The following is a 16,537-nucleotide window of genomic DNA, read 5'->3' as shown; positions in this document are numbered from 1 at the left end:
TATCCATCAGCTGACAACTGGGGGGGAATTAGTAGTAGTAGTATCCATCAGCTGACAACTGGGGGGAATTAGTAGTAGTAGTAGTAGCATCCATCAGCTGACAGTTGGGGGGGAATTATGATTATCATTATTAAGAGTAGTATCCATCAGCTGACAACTGGGGGGAATTATTAGTAGTAGTAGTAGTAGTATCCATCAGCTGACAGTTGGGGGGGAATTGTGATTATTATTATTAATAGTAGTATCCATCAGCTGACAACTGGGGGGGAATTAGTAGTAGTAGTATCCATCAGCTGACAACTGGGGGGAATTAGTAGTAGTAGTAGTAGTAGTAGCATCCATCAGCTGACAGTTGGGGGGGAATTATGATTATCATTATTAAGAGTAGTATCCATCAGCTGACAACTGGGGGGAATTATTATTATTAGTAGTAGTAGTATCCATCAGCTGACAGTTGGGGGGGAATTGTGATTATTATTATTAATAGTAGTATCCATCAGCTGACAACTGGGGGGGAATTAGTAGTAGTAGTATCCATCAGCTGACAACTGGGGGGAATTAGTAGTAGTAGTAGTAGTAGCATCCATCAGCTGACAGTTGGGGGGGAATTATGATTATCATTATTAAGAGTAGTATCCATCAGCTGACAACTGGGGGGAATTATTAGTAGTAGTAGTAGTAGTATCCATCAGCTGACAGTTGGGGGGGAATTGTGATTATTATTATTAATAGTAGTATCCATCAGCTGACAACTGGGGGGGAATTAGTAGTAGTAGTATCCATCAGCTGACAGTTGGGGGGAATTATGATTATCATTATTAATAGTAGTATCCATCAGCTGACAGTTGGGGGGGGAATTGTGATTATCATTATTAATAGTAGTATCCATCAGCTGACAATTGGGGGGGGAATTGTGATAATCATTATTAAGAGTAGTATCCATCAGCTGACAGCTGGGGGGGGGGGGGAATTAGTAGTAGTAGCAGTAGTAGTAGGGGGGAATTATGATTATCATTATTAATAGTAGTATCCATCAGTTGACAGCTGGGGGGTAATTATTATTATTAGTAGTAGTAGTTGTATTATCCATCAGCTAACATCCTGGGGGGAAGGGGAGGGCAGAGGGCCCCGACACACAAACACACACGGACACACAAACACACACACTTTGGGGCTCACCTGGGGCCCGCTCCGCAGGCCGGGAGAGGGAAGGCGGCAGAGTCAGCAGGAGCCGGGGCGGAGCGGGGCCGGCTGGGGCTCGGGACCGAGAGGAAAAGGAGCAGGAAAAGAAGGAAAAGGAGCAGGAAAAGAAGGAAAAGGAGCAGGAAAAGAAGGAGGAGCCGCCCTGGACGGGCTGGGGGCCGCAGCGCTGCCCATCACCGAGCAGGGCCGGGAGCAAGGCGGCGGCGGCGGCGGCGGCGGCGGCCGGCGAGCGTCGCCCCCGGCAACCCTGCCCCGGCCCCGCCCCCGCCCGAGCGCCAGCCAATCGGAGGCCGCCCCGGCGCGCCAAGGAGCCAATCACCGGCCGGCACGGGGAAGGGGGCGGGAAAGCCGCAGGAGGGCGGACGATGACGCGGCGGGAATCTGCGGGCCGCCGGCCGCGCCCCCTGCTGGGGGCACGCGGAAAAGAGGGCGGGCCCCGCTCTCCTTCAGAACAATTAATAAGCCTTTATAATAACAGTTATTAATGAGAATAATAATAACGGCATTTATGAAGCGCTTACTATGTGCAAAGCGCTGCTCTAACCCCGGGGGAGCTCACAACAGGTGAGAAGCAGCGTGGCTCGGTGGAAAGATCCTGGGCCTCAGCCTGGGCGGGCCCCGCTCCTTCAGAACAATGAATAATGCTTAATAATAACAGTTATTAATGATGATAATAATAATAATAACGGCATTTATGAAGCGCTTACTATGTGCAAAGCGCTGCTCTAACCCCGGGGGAGCTCACAACAGGTGAGAAGCAGCGTGGCTCGGTGGAAAGATCCTGGGCCTCAGCCTGGGCGGGCCCCGCTCCTTCAGAACAATGAATAATGCTTAATAATAACAGTTATTAATGATGATAATAATAATAATAACGGCATTTATGAAGCGCTTACTATGTGCAAAGCGCTGCTCTAACCCCGGGGGAGCTTACCACAGGTGAGAAGCAGCGTGGCTCGGTGGAAAGATCCTGGGCCTCAGCCTGGGCGGGCCCTGCTCCTTCAGAACAATTAATAATGCTTAATAATAACAGTTATTAATGATGATAATAATAATAATAACGGCATTTATGAAGCGCTTACTGTGTGCAAAGCGCTGCTCTAACCCCGGGGGAGCTCACAACAGGTGAGAAGCAGCGTGGCTTGGTGGAAAGATCCTGGGCCTCAGCCTGGGCAGGCCCTGCTCCTTCAGAACAATTAATAATACTTAATGATAACAGTTATTAATGATAATAATAATAATAACGGCATTTATGAAGCGCTTACTATGTGCAAAGCGCTGCTCTAACCCCGGGGGAGCTCACAACAGATGAGAAGCAGCGTGGCTCGGTGGAAAGATCCTGGGCCTCAGCCTGGGCAGGCCCTGCTCCTTCAGAACAATTAATAATACTTAATGATAACAGTTATTAATGATAATAATAATAATAATGGCATTAATGAAGCGCTTACTATATTCAAAGCGCTGCTCTAACCCCGGGGGAGCTTACAACAGGTGAGAAGCAGCGTGGCTCGGTGGAAAGATCCTGGGCCTCAGCCTGGGCGGGCCCCGCTCCTTCATAACAATTAATAATTCTTTATAATAACAATTATTAATGATGATAATAATAATAACGGCATTTATGAAGCGCTTACTATGTGCAAAGCGCTGCTCTAACCCCGGGGGAGCTTACCACAGGTGAGAAGCAGCGTGGCTCGGTGGAAAGATCCTGGGCCTCAGCCTGGGCAGGCCCTGCTCCTTCAGAACAATTAATAATGCTTAATAATAACAGTTATTAATGATAATAATAATAATAATAACGGCATTTATGAAGCGCTTACTATGTGCAAAGCGCTGCTCTAACCCCCGGGGAGCTCACAACAGATGAGAAGCAGCGTGGCTCGGTGGAAAGATCCTGGGCCTCAGCCTGGGCGGGCCCCGCTCCTTCAGAACAATTAATAATACTTAATGATAACAGTTATTAATGATAATAATAATAATAATGGCATTAATGAAGCGCTTACTATATTCAAAGCGCTGCTCTAACCCCGGGGGAGCTTACAACAGGTGAGAAGCAGCGTGGCTCGGTGGAAAGATCCTGGGCCTCAGCCTGGGCGGGCCCCGCTCCTTCATAACAATTAATAATTCTTTATAATAACAATTATTAATGATGATAATAATAATAACGGCATTTATGAAGCGCTTACTATGTGCAAAGCGCTGCTCTAACCCCGGGGGAGCTTACCACAGGTGAGAAGCAGCGTGGCTCGGTGGAAAGATCCTGGGCCTCAGCCTGGGCAGGCCCTGCTCCTTCAGAACAATTAATAATGCTTAATAATAACAGTTATTAATGATAATAATAATAATAATAACGGCATTTATGAAGCGCTTACTATGTGCAAAGCGCTGCTCTAACCCCCGGGGAGCTCACAACAGATGAGAAGCAGCGTGGCTCGGTGGAAAGATCCTGGGCCTCAGCCTGGGCGGGCCCCGCTCCTTCAGAACAATTAATAATACTTAATGATAACAGTTATTAATGATAATAATAATAATAATGGCATTAATGAAGCGCTTACTATATTCAAAGCGCTGCTCTAACCCCGGGGGAGCTTACAACAGGTGAGAAGCAGCGTGGCTCGGTGGAAAGATCCTGGGCCTCAGCCTGGGCGGGCCCCGCTCCTTCATAACAATTAATAATTCTTTATAATAACAATTATTAATGATGATAATAATAATAACGGCATTTATGAAGCGCTTACTATGTGCAAAGCGCTGCTCTAACCCCGGGGGAGCTTACCACAGGTGAGAAGCAGCGTGGCTCGGTGGAAAGATCCTGGGCCTCAGCCTGGGCAGGCCCTGCTCCTTCAGAACAATTAATAATGCTTAATAATAACAGTTATTAATGATAATAATAATAATAATAACGGCATTTATGAAGCGCTTACTATGTGCAAAGCGCTGCTCTAACCCCCGGGGAGCTCACAACAGATGAGAAGCAGCGTGGCTCGGTGGAAAGATCCTGGGCCTCAGCCTGGGCGGGCCCCGCTCCTTCAGAACAATTAATAATACTTAATGATAACAGTTATTAATGATAATAATAATAATAATGGCATTAATGAAGCGCTTACTATATTCAAAGCGCTGCTCTAACCCCGGGGGAGCTTACAACAGGTGAGAAGCAGCGTGGCTCGGTGGAAAGATCCTGGGCCTCAGCCTGGGCGGGCCCCGCTCCTTCATAACAATTAATAATTCTTTATAATAACAATTATTAATGATGATAATAATAATAACGGCATTTATGAAGCGCTTACTATGTGCAAAGCGCTGCTCTAACCCCGGGGGAGCTTACCACAGGTGAGAAGCAGCGTGGCTCGGTGGAAAGATCCTGGGCCTCAGCCTGGGCAGGCCCTGCTCCTTCAGAACAATTAATAATGCTTAATAATAACAGTTATTAATGATAATAATAATAATAATAACGGCATTTATGAAGCGCTTACTATGTGCAAAGCGCTGCTCTAACCCCCGGGGAGCTCACAACAGATGAGAAGCAGCGTGGCTCGGTGGAAAGATCCTGGGCCTCAGCCTGGGCGGGCCCCGCTCCTTCAGAACAATTAATAATACTTAATGATAACAGTTATTAATGATAATAATAATAACGTCATTTATGAAGCGCTTACTGTATGCAAAGCGCCGCTTTAACCCCAGGGGAGCTTACAACAGATGAGAAGCAGCGTGGCTCGGTGGAAAGATCATGGGCCTCAGCCTGGGCGGGCCCCGCTCCTTCATAACAATTAATACTTCGTAATGATAACAATTATTAATGATAATAATAATAGTAATGGCATTTATGAAGCGCTTACTATGTGCAAAGCGCTGCTCTAACCCCGGGGAAGCTTACAACAGGTGAGAAGCAGCGTGGCTCGGTGGAAAGATCCTGGGCCTCAGCCTGGGCGGGCCCTGCTCCTTCAGAACAATTAATAATACTTAATAATAACAGTTATTAATGATAATAATAATAATAACGGCATTTATGAAGCGCTTACTATGTGCAAAGCGCTGCTCTAACCCCGGGGGAGCTCACAACAGATGAGAAGCAGCGTGGCTCGGTGGAAAGGTCCTGGGCCTCAGCCTGGGCGGGCCCTGCTCCTTCAGAACAATTAATAATACTTAATGATAACAGTTATTAATGATAATAATAATAATAACGGCATTTATGAAGCGCTTACTATGTGCAAAGCACTGCTCTAACCCCGGGGGAGCTCACAACAGATGAGAAGCAGCGTGGCTCGGTGGAAAGATCCTGGGCCTCAGCCTGGGCGGGCCCCGCTCCTTCAGAACAATTAATAATACTTAATGATAACAGTTATTAATGATAATAATAATAATAACGGCATTTATGAAGCGCTTACTATGTGCAAAGCGCTGCTCTAACCCCGGGGGAGCTCACAACAGATGAGAAGCAGCGTGGCTCGGTGGAAAGATCCTGGGCCTCAGCCTGGGCGGGCCCCGCTCCTTCATAACAATTAATAATTCTTTATAATAACAATTATTAATGATGATAATAATAATAACGGCATTTATGAAGCGCTTACTATGTGCAAGGCGCTGCTCTAACCCCGGGGGAGCTTACAACAGATGAGAAGCAGCGTGGCTCGGTGGAAAGATCCTGGGCCTCAGCCTGGGCGGGCCCCGCTCCTTCAGAACAATTAATAATACTTAATGATAACAGTTATTAATGATAATAATAATAACGGCATTTATGAAGCGCTTACTATGTGCAAAGCGCTGCTCTAACCCCGGGGGAGCTCACAACAGATGAGAAGCAGCGTGGCTCGGTGGAAAGATCCTGGGCCTCAGCCTGGGCGGGCCCTGCTCCTTCAGAACAATTAATAATACTTAATAATAACAGTTATTAATGATAATAATAATACTAACGGCATTTATGAAGCGCTTACTATGTGCAAAGCGCTGCTCTAACCCCGGGGGAGCTCACAACAGGTGAGAAGCAGCGTGGCTCGGTGGAAAGATCCTGGGCCTCAGCCTGGGCGGGCCCCGCTCCTTCAGAACAATTAATAATTTGTAATGATAACAATTATTAATGATAATAATAATAACGGCATTTATGAAGCGCTTACTATGTGCAAAGCACTGCTCTAACCCCAGGGGAACTTACAACAGATGAGAAACAGCGTGTCTCGGTGGGAAGATCATGGGCCTCAGCCTGGGCGGGCCCCACTCCTTCAGAACAATTAATAATTCGTAATAATAACAATTATTAATGATAATAATAATAGTAATGGCATTTATGAAGCGCTTACTGTGTGCAAAACGCTGCTCTAACCCCGGGGGAGCTTACAACAGGTGAGAAGCAGCGTGGCTCGGTGGAAAAATCCTGGGCCTCAGCCTGGGCCAGCCCCGCTCCTTCAGAACAATTAATAATTCTTAATGATAGCAGTTATTAATGATAATAATAATAATGACATTTATGAAGCGCTTACTATGTGCAAGGCGCTGCTTTAACCCCGGGGGAGCTTACAACAGATGAGATGCAGCGTGGCTTGGTGGAAAGATCCTGGGCCTCAGCCTGGGAGGGCCCCGCTCCTTCATAACAATTAATAATTTGTAATAATAACAGTTATTAATTATAATAATAATAACGGCATTTATGAAGCGCTTACTATGTGCAAAGCGCTGCTCTAACCCCGGGGGAGCTTACAACAGATGAGAAGCAGCGGGGCTCGGTGGAAAGATCCTGGGCTTTGGAGTTAGAGGTCATGGGTTCGAATCCTGGCTCCGCCAATTGTCAGCTGGGTGACTTTGGGCAAGTCACTTCACTTCTCTGGGCCTCAGTTACCTCATCTGTCAAATGGGGATGAAGACTGCGAGCCCCCCATGGGACAACAACCTAATCACCTTGTAACCTCACCAGCGCTTAGAACAGTGCTTTGCACATAGTAAACGCTTAATAGAGAAGCAGCGTGGCTCAGTGGAAAGAGCCCGGGCTTTGGAGTCAGAGGTCGTGGGTTCAAATCCCAGCTCCGCCAAGTGTCAGCTGTGTGCCTTTGGGCATGTCACTTCACTTCCCTGAGCCTCGGTTCCCTCATCTGTAAAATGGGGATTAAAACCGTGAGCCCCTCGTGGGACAACCTGATCACCTTCAGTGCTTAGAACAGTGCTTTGCACATAGTAAGCGCTTAACAAATGCCATCATTATCATTATTATTTACAAAGTGATCAGGTTGCCCCACGAGGGGCTCACAGTCTTCATCCCCATTTGACAGATGAGGGAACTGAGGCCCAGAGAAGTGAATAATAATAATAACAATAATGGCATTTATTAAGCGCTTGCTATGTGCCAAGCACTGTTCTAGGTGCTGGGGAGATTACAAGGTGATCAGGTTGTCCCACGGGGGGCTCACAGTCTTCATCCCCATTTGACAGATGAGGGAACTGAGGCCCAGAGAAGTGAATAATAATAATAATTATAGCATTTATGAAGCGCTTACTATGTGCAAAGCGCTGCTCTAAGCACTGGGGAGGTTACAAAGTGATCAGGATGCCCCATGAGGGGCTCACAGTCTTCATCCCCATTTGACAGATGAGGGAACTGAGGCCCAAAGAAGTGAATAATAATAATAATAATAATGGCATTTATGAAGTGCTTACAATGTGCCAAGCACTGTTCTAGGTGCTGGGGAGATGACAAGGTGATCAGGTTGTCCCACGGGGGGCTCACAGTCTTAATCCCCATTTTACAGATGAGGGAACTGAGGCCCAAAGAAGTGAATAATAATAATAATAATAATGGCATTTATGAAGTGCTTACAATGTGCCAAGCACTGTTCTAGGTGCTGGGGAGATGACAAGGTGATCAGGTTGTCCCACGGGGGGCTCACAGTCTTAATCCCCGTTTTACAGATGAGGGAACTGAGGCCCAGAGAAGTCAAGTGACTTGCCCAAAGTCACACAGCTGACAAGTGGCGGAGCCAGGATTAGAACCCATGACCTCTGGCTCCCAAGCCCGGGCTCTTTCCACTGAGCCACGCTGGGTTTGGAATTTTCTCCCCCATTTGACAGATGAGGGAACTGAGGCCCAGAGAAGTGACTCGCCCAAGGTCACACAGACGTAGTGGTGTAAGTTTTGGAATTTTCTCCCCCTTCTAAACCGTGAGCCCGTTGTTGGGTAGGGACCGTCTCGAGATGTGAAAAGAGCACAGGCCTGGGAATCGGAAGACCGTGGGTCTAATCTTGGGTCCCCCACTTGCCCGTTGAATGACCTTAGGCAAGTCACTTTCCTCTGTGACAGTTATCTGTAAAATAGGGATTAAGACAGACAGCCCTGTGTGGGATAGGGACTGTGTCCAACCTAGTTATGTTTTAGCAGCCCCAGCGCTTAGCACAGTACCTGGCACATAGTAAGTGCTTAAATACCGTAAGGAAAAAAAGGGTGGTCTCCCCCCTGCTTTCTAAGTCTGTCCCCATTCCCACTTACCTCTCACCTGTATATATGTTTGCACATATTTATTACTCTATTTATTTTACTTGTACATAGCATCATCATCGATCGTATTTATTGAGCGCTATGTGCAGAGCACTGTACTAAGCGCTTGGGAAGTACAAGCTGGCAACATATAGAGACAGTCCCTACCCAACAGTGGGCTCACGGTCTAAAAGACTATTTATGTACGGTAAAAGTACATATCTATTCTATTTATTTTATTTTGTCAGTATGTTTGGTTTTGTTCTGTGTCTCCCCCTTTTAGACCGTGAGCCCACTGTTGGGGAGGGACCGTCTCTCTGTGTTGCCAACTTGTACTTCCCAAGCGCTTAGTCCAGTGCTCTGCACACAGTAAGCGCTCAATAAATACGATTGATTGATTGATTGATTGATTGGTCATTATTAGGTGGCTCCTTCTTCTAGGCCTTCAAACTCGCTCAAGTCATTGCTCTACTTAAATAGCTTCTTCTAGAATCTTGAGTCTCCCATTCCCGCCCAAACTCATCAAATATTTGGGGTGTATAGACTGCTTTTGCTTCAACATTAACTCTCTCCGTGACCTGCTGCAATCAGGTATCTGGCTCTTTGGCTCTTTTCCTCTTCGCAGCGCTTTCCAAGGTCACCAGAGACCTCTCCGTAAGAGAAACCCAATGGGCTTTCTCCTGTCCTAATCCTCAACTTCTCTCCTACCTTCAGTTCTGTGGACCATCCTGTCCTACTTTTTCAGACCTTGGTTTCTCCAATACCTGGTTCTCCTCCTCTCTAACTCCTCCCTTCCTAGTCTCACTCTCCCCCTCGTCCCCCTCTCCATCCCCCCCATCTTACCTCCTTCCCTTCCCCACAGCACCTGTATATATGTATATATGTTTGTACATATTTATTACTCTATTTATTTTACTTGTACATATCTATTCTATTTATTTTATTTTGTTAGTGTGTTTGGTTTTGTTCTCCGTCTCCCCCTATTAGACTGTGAGCCCACTGTTGGGTAGGGACTGTGGACCATCCTGTCCTACTTTTTCAGACCTTGGTTTCTCCAATACCTGGTTCTCCTCCTCTCCGACTCCTCCCTTCCTAGTCTCACTCTCCCCCTCGTCCCCCTCTCCATCCCCCCCATCTTACCTCCTTCCCTTCCCCACAGCACCTGTATATATGTTTGTACATATTTATTACTCTATTTATTTATTTTACTTGTACATATCTATTCTATTTATTTTATTTTGTTAGTATGTTTGGTTTTGTTCTCCGTCTCCCCCTTTTAGACTGTGAGCCCACTGGTGGGTAGGGACTGTCTCTAGATGTTGCCTACTTGTACTTCCCAAGTGCTTAGTACAGTGCTCTGCACACAGTAAGCGCTCAATAAATACGATTGATGATGATGATCCGCTGGCTCCTATTCCATCTCGTCTTAATGTCGGACCTCACGAGGCTGTGTTTTGGATCCCCTATTCTCCTAACAGCCTCTTGAGTGATGTCATGCTAGAGGCATCATCATCATCATCATCATCATCATGATCAATCGTATTTATTGAGCGCTTACTATGTGCAGAGCACTGTACTAAGCGCTTGGGAAGTACAAATTGGCAACATATAGAGACGGTCCCTACCCAACAGTGGGCTCACAGTCTAAAAGGGGGAGACAGAGAACAAAACCGAACATACTAACAAAATAAAATAAATAGGATAGATATGTACAAGTAAAATAAATGAATAGAGTAATAAATATGTACAAACATATAGGCATAACAAAGTAATCAATTTTGATACCTACTGAAAGCTCACCTCCTCCTGGAGGCCTTCCTAGACTGAGCCCTCCCTTTTCTTCTGCTCCTCCTCCCTTCCCCATCGCCCCGTCTCCCTCCCTCTTCTCTACCCCCCTCCCCACAGCACTTGTGTATATATGTCCATGTTTATTATTCTGTTTATTTCAGTGAGGTCATCATCATCAATCGTATTTATTGAGCGCTCACTGTGTGCAGAGCACTGTACTAAGCGCTTGGGAAGTACAAGGTGTGTATATATCCATCTTCTATTGATTTATAATGATGCTATTGATGCCTGTCTACTTGTTTTGTCGTCTGTCTCCCCCCTTCTAGACTGTGAGCCCGTTGTTGGGTAGGAATTGTCTCTATTTGTTGCCGAATTGTACTTTCCAAGCGCTTAGTACAGTGCTCTGCACTCAGTAAACGCTCAATAAATATGATAGAATGAATGAATGAATAATTAACCAATCTACGGTATTTATTGAGCTCTCAGTATGTGCAGAACACTGTACTAAATGCTTGGGAGAGTACAATTTGGGAATGTACCTTCTGTAGGGAGGGATGGTGACACTTCCCTGTGGGAGGACAAAAATATACAACCTTATCATCATCTGGAATGATGTTAAACTGTGTAGGGGTGGAGGGAGAGGGAATCTTCCCGTAGGTTGAATGAATGAATGAATGTGCAGGGGAAAGCTACCTCAAAATGTTTTGTTTTGTTGTCTGTCTCCCCCTTCCTTCATTCAATCATATTTATTGAGCGCTTACCGTGTCAGAGCACTGGACTAAGCGCTTGGGAAGTACAAGTCGAGACGGTCCCTACCCAACAGCGGGCTCACAGTCTAGAAGGGGGAGACAGACAACAAAATATATGAACAAAATAAAATAAATAGAATAAATGTGTACAAGTAAAATAGAGTAATAAATCTGTACAAACATATATACATATATACAGGGGCTGTGGGGAGGGGAAGGAGGGGGCTCAGTCTGGGAAGGCCTCCTGGAGGAGGTGAGCTCTCAGTAGGGCTTTGAAGGGAAGTCCCTTCTAGGCTGTGAGCCCATTGTTGGGTAGGGACCGTCTCTATTTATTGCCGACTTGTACTTCCCAAGTGCTTAGTACAGTGCTCTGCGCACAGTAGGCGCTCAATAAATACGATGGAATGAATGAATGAATTCCACTACAGACCCGTCACATCGGCGTGGCACGTCACCAGCCCGACATGGGCCTGCTGTTGAAGCAAACTGTTGGAGTACTGTACTTCCCAAGCGCTTAGTACAGTGCTCTGCACACAGTAAGCGCTCAATAAATACGATTGATGATGAGTAACTGTTTGGGGGGAGAAGCAGCAGGACGTAGTGGATAGAGAACGGGCCTTGGAGTAAGGAGGTCATGGATTCTAATCCCGGCTCTGCCACTTGTCTGCTGTGTGACCTTGGGCAAGTCTGTTCACTTCTCTGTGCCTTAGCTCCCCCTTTTAGACTGTGAGCCCACTGTTGGGTAGGGACTGTCTCTACATGTTGCCAACTTGTACTTCCCAAGCGCTTAGTCCAGTGCTCTGCACACCGTAAGCGCTCAATAAATACGATTGATGACGATGTTAGCTCATCTGTAAAATGGGGATTGAGACTGAGCCCCACATGGGCCAGGGACTGTGTCCTACCCAATTTGTTTCTATCCACCCCAGCGCTTAGTACCGTGTCTGGCACATAATAAGTGCTCAACTAATATCATAATGATAATGATTATAATCATGACACTTCGGAAGGACATTATCCCCAAAAATCCAAATAAAAATAGGTGACCTCAAAATAAAAATTTAGATTCAGTTCCAGTTTGAGACATTAGTTCAACCTGAGTTCAACTCCGTGCGCTTGACACGATATCCGTAATTATGTCAAATTTTATCCTCCTATAGAGTGAAGCTATTCAGTTCCTTAACAGAAACGCGGGGGTAAAAATCAGCCTAAATTCTTTTGGGTTTTTTTCTGGACTTAAATGGACATCGTCTATAAAATGGAAGAGAGGCTGTGGCTTCCTGGGGCACAAACCACATGCGCTGGGTCGAATTTGGCACGGGAGGAACAGCACATGCCACATGCTTCCATATGGGCAGGGAACATGCCTAACATGCCTAATTCTGTTGTATCACACTCTCCCAAATGCTTAATACAGTGCTCTGCACAAATAGCAACATTATTATCATAAGTGCTCAACAAATACGGTTGATTGTTTGAAGAGGCACCTTAACTTAGAGAAGCAGCGTGGCTCAGCAGAAAGAGCCCGGGCTTTGGAGTCAGGGGTCATGAGTTCAAATCCCACCTCTGCCAATTAGCTGTGTGACTTTGGGCAAGTCACTTAACTTCTCTGTGCCTCAGTTATCTCATCTGCAAAATGGGGATTAAGACTGTGAACCCCCCCCCGTGGGACAAACCTAATCACCTTGTAACCTCCCCAGCTCTTAGCACATAGTAAGTGCTTAATAAATGCCGTTAAAAAAAACCTGCCTCCATCATTCATTCATTCAATCGTATTTATTGAGCGCTTACTGTGTGCGGAGCACTGTACTAAGCGCTTGGGAAGTACAAGTTGGCAACATATAGAGACATCATCATCATCATCAGAGAAGCAGCGTGGCTCAGTGGAAAGAGCATGGCTTTGGATTAAGACTGTGAGCCCCCCGAGGGACAACCTGATCACCTTGTAACCTCCCCAGCGCTTAGAACGTGCTTTGCACATAGTAAGCGCTTAATAAATGCCATTATTATTATTATTATTATTATCATCGGTATTTATTGAGCGGCTGCTACGTGTGGAGCACTGAGAGGGTACAGTGTGGGAATATCCACTCTGGGGAGGGACTGCAACCCTTCTCTGTCGGGGGACAAAAATAAGATAACCTTACCATCAGGTGGCTGGAGGGATGTTAAATCGCGTGGGTGATGGGGGAGCTTCCCACAGCTCTCTGACTCAAGGGACCACTTGCGGGGGGGAAGCATCATCTTTAAAATGCCTCAATCAATCAATCAATCGTATTTATTGAGCGCTTACTATGTGCAGAGCACTGTACTAAGCGCTTGGGAAGTACAAATTGGCAACACATAGAGACAGTCCCTACCCAACAGTGGGCTCACAGTCTAAAAGGGGGAGACAGAGAACAGAACCAAACATACCAACAAAATAAAATAAATAGGATAGAAATGTACAAGTAAGATAAATAAATAAATAAATAATCCTAAATAAATAAATAAATAAATAAATAAATCCTACCTCCCCTCCCTTCTCTCCTTCTCCAGCCCAGCCCGCACCCTCCGCTCCTCTGCCGCCGCTAACCTCCTCACCGGGCCTCGTTCTCGCCTCTCCCGCCGTTGACCCCTGGCCCACGTCAATCAATCAATCCATCAATCAATCGTATTTATTGAGCGCTGACTGTGTGCAGAGCACTGGACTAAGCGCTTGGGAAGTCCAAGTTGGCAATATCTAGTCCCTACCCAACAGTGGGCTCACAGTCTAGATGGGGGAGACAGACAACAAAACCAAACACACTGATAAAATAAAATAAATAGATAGGTACAAGTAAAATAAATAAATAGAGTAATAAATATGTACAAACATATATACAGGTGTATATACGTCCTACCTCTGCCCTGGAATGCCCTGCCTCCTCAAATCCGCCAAACTAGCACACTCCCCCCACCCCCTTCAAAGCCCTAACACTTGTCAGCTGTGTGACTCTGGGCAAGTCGCTTCACTTCTCTGGGCCTCAGTTCCCTCATCTGGAAAACGGGGCTGAAGACTGTGAACCCCAAGTGGGACAACCTGATCACCTTGTATCTAACCCAGTGCTTAGAACAGTGCTTGGCACATAGTAAGCGCTTATTTATTTTACTTGTACATATCTATTCTATTTATTTTATTAGTATGTTTGGTTTTGTCTCCCCCTTTTAGACTGTGAGCCCACTGTTGGGCAGGGACTGTCTCTATATGTTGCCATTTTGTACTTCCCAAGCGCTTAGTACAGTGCTCTGTGCACAGTAAGCACTCAATAAATACAATTGATGATGATGATGATGAACAAATACCATCATTATTATTACTGGAAGCTCATCTCCTCCAGGAGGCCTTCCCAGATACAGCCCCCTTTTTCCTCACCCCTCCCCATCGTCCCTCCCTCTGCTCCCCACCCCACCTGCTTATATACGTACATATCTGTAATCCTATTTATTTATATTAATGTCTGTTTACTTGTTGGGATGTATAGATATCTATAATTCTATTTATTTATATTGATGCTATTGACGCCTGTTTACTTGTTTTGATGTCTGTCTCCCCCCTTCTTGACTATGAGCCCATTATCAATCAATCAATCGTATTTATTGAGCGCTTACTGTGTGCAGAGCACTGTACTAAGCTCTTGGGAAGTCCAAGTTGGCAACATAGAGAGACAGTCCCTACCCAACAGTGGGCTCACAGTCTAGAAGGGGGAGACGGAGAACAAAACCAAACATATTAACAAAATAAAATAAATAGAATGGATATGTACAAGCAAAATAAATAAATAAATACATACATACATAATAAATAAATAAATAAATAAATAAATAAATAAATAGAGTAATAAATACTTATAAACATATATCCATATATACAGGTGCTGTGGGGAAAGGAAGGAGGTAAGACGGGGGAGATGGAGAGGGGGACGAGGGGGGAGAGGAAGGAGGGGGCTCATTATGAACGGGGATTGTCTCTGTTGCTGAATTGTACTTTCTGAGCGCTTAGTACAGTGTCTGTACGCAGTAAGCGCTCAATACGATTGAATGAATGATCTTAATTCCCTTTTGCACACAGACATTTGAGTCCACTCTTACTCTGAAAGGCTCTGGTCCAAGCCCCTGACTCCAGGCTAGTGACAGTAGTGTTGTAGAGGGTTACATTAATCAATTAGTGGTACTTATTAAGAGTTTCCCTAGCACAGAGCACTGAGAAGCAGCGGGGCTCAGTGGAAAGAGCCCGGGCTTTGGAGTCAGGGGTCATGGGTTCGAATCCCGGCTCCGCCACTTGTCAGCTGTGTGACTTTGGGCAAGTCACTTCACTTCTCTGTGCCTCAGTTCCCTCATATGTAAAATGGGGATGAAGACTGTGAGCCCCCCGTGGGACAACCTGATCTCCTTGTAACCTCCCCAGCGCTTAGAACAGTGCTTTGCACATAGTAAGCGCTTAATCAATCAATCGTATTGAGCGCTTACTGTGTGCAGAGCACTGTACTAAGCACTTGGGAAGTACAAGTTGGCAACATATAGAGACAGTCCCTACCCAACAGTGGACTCACAGTCTAAAAAAAAATAAATGCCATTATTATTATTATTAAGCGCTTGGTAGAGTACAAGCTTACAGTTACATCACTGAGTTCTTCCCTTTCCATACACTTTAAGCTCGTTGTGTTTATTGTTAAATCGTACCCTTCCAAGAGCTTACTACAGTGCTCCGTACACAGTAAACACCTGATGAATGTGATGGATTGACTGACCAGCTTCTTATTCATTCATTCATTCAATCGTGTTTATTGAGCGCTTACTGTGTGCAGAGCACTGGACTAAGCGCTTGGGAAGTACAAGTTGGCAACATATAGGGACGCTCCCTACCCAACAGTGGGCTCACAGTCTAGAAGGGGGAGACAGAGGACAAAACAAAACATATTAACAGAATAAAATAAATAGAATAAATCTGTACAAGTAAAATAAATGGAGTAATAAATACGTACAAATATATATACAGGTGCTGTGGGGAAGGGAAGGAGGTAAGGCAGGGGGGATGGAGTGGGGGAGGAGGGGGATATGTACTTAAGGATATGTAAGGATATGTATACTATACATATATAGTACTATATATGTATATATATACAACATATATGTACATATCATCATCATCAGTCGTATTTATTGAGCGCTTACTGTGTGCAGAGCACTGTACTAAGCGCTTGGGAAGTACAAATTGGCAACATATAGAGACAGTCCCTACCCAACAGCGGGCTCACAGTCTAAAATGTTACCTATACGTACTATGTGTTTCTTACTTTGAATTGTTCCCTCCCAGCACTTAACC

The 16,537-nt window shown here is 45.5% G+C and overlaps 1 protein-coding gene across 8 annotated transcripts in view; it reads right to left on the bottom strand.

The window, feature by feature from the left end:
* Positions 1-1,396, bottom strand: part of KIF1B (kinesin family member 1B) — a 193,410-nt gene extending 192,014 nt beyond the window's left edge. For 7 of the 8 annotated variants that reach the window (XM_038746530.1, XM_038746537.1, XM_038746533.1 and 4 more), the window contains exon 1: positions 1,180-1,393. The gene's annotated coding sequence lies outside the window, so the exon portion shown is untranslated. Of the gene's footprint in view, positions 1-1,179 lie in introns of all 8 variants that reach the window. The other variant, XM_038746539.1, reaches the window with a different exon arrangement.
* Positions 1,397-16,537: the final 15,141 nt, after the last annotated feature.

Source organism: Tachyglossus aculeatus, chromosome 5, assembly GCF_015852505.1.
Source record: "Tachyglossus aculeatus isolate mTacAcu1 chromosome 5, mTacAcu1.pri, whole genome shotgun sequence".
NCBI lineage: Eukaryota > Metazoa > Chordata > Mammalia > Monotremata > Tachyglossidae > Tachyglossus > Tachyglossus aculeatus.
Note: the sequence above shows the minus strand (reverse complement) of the source record. Positions and strands in the feature narration are given on the sequence as shown.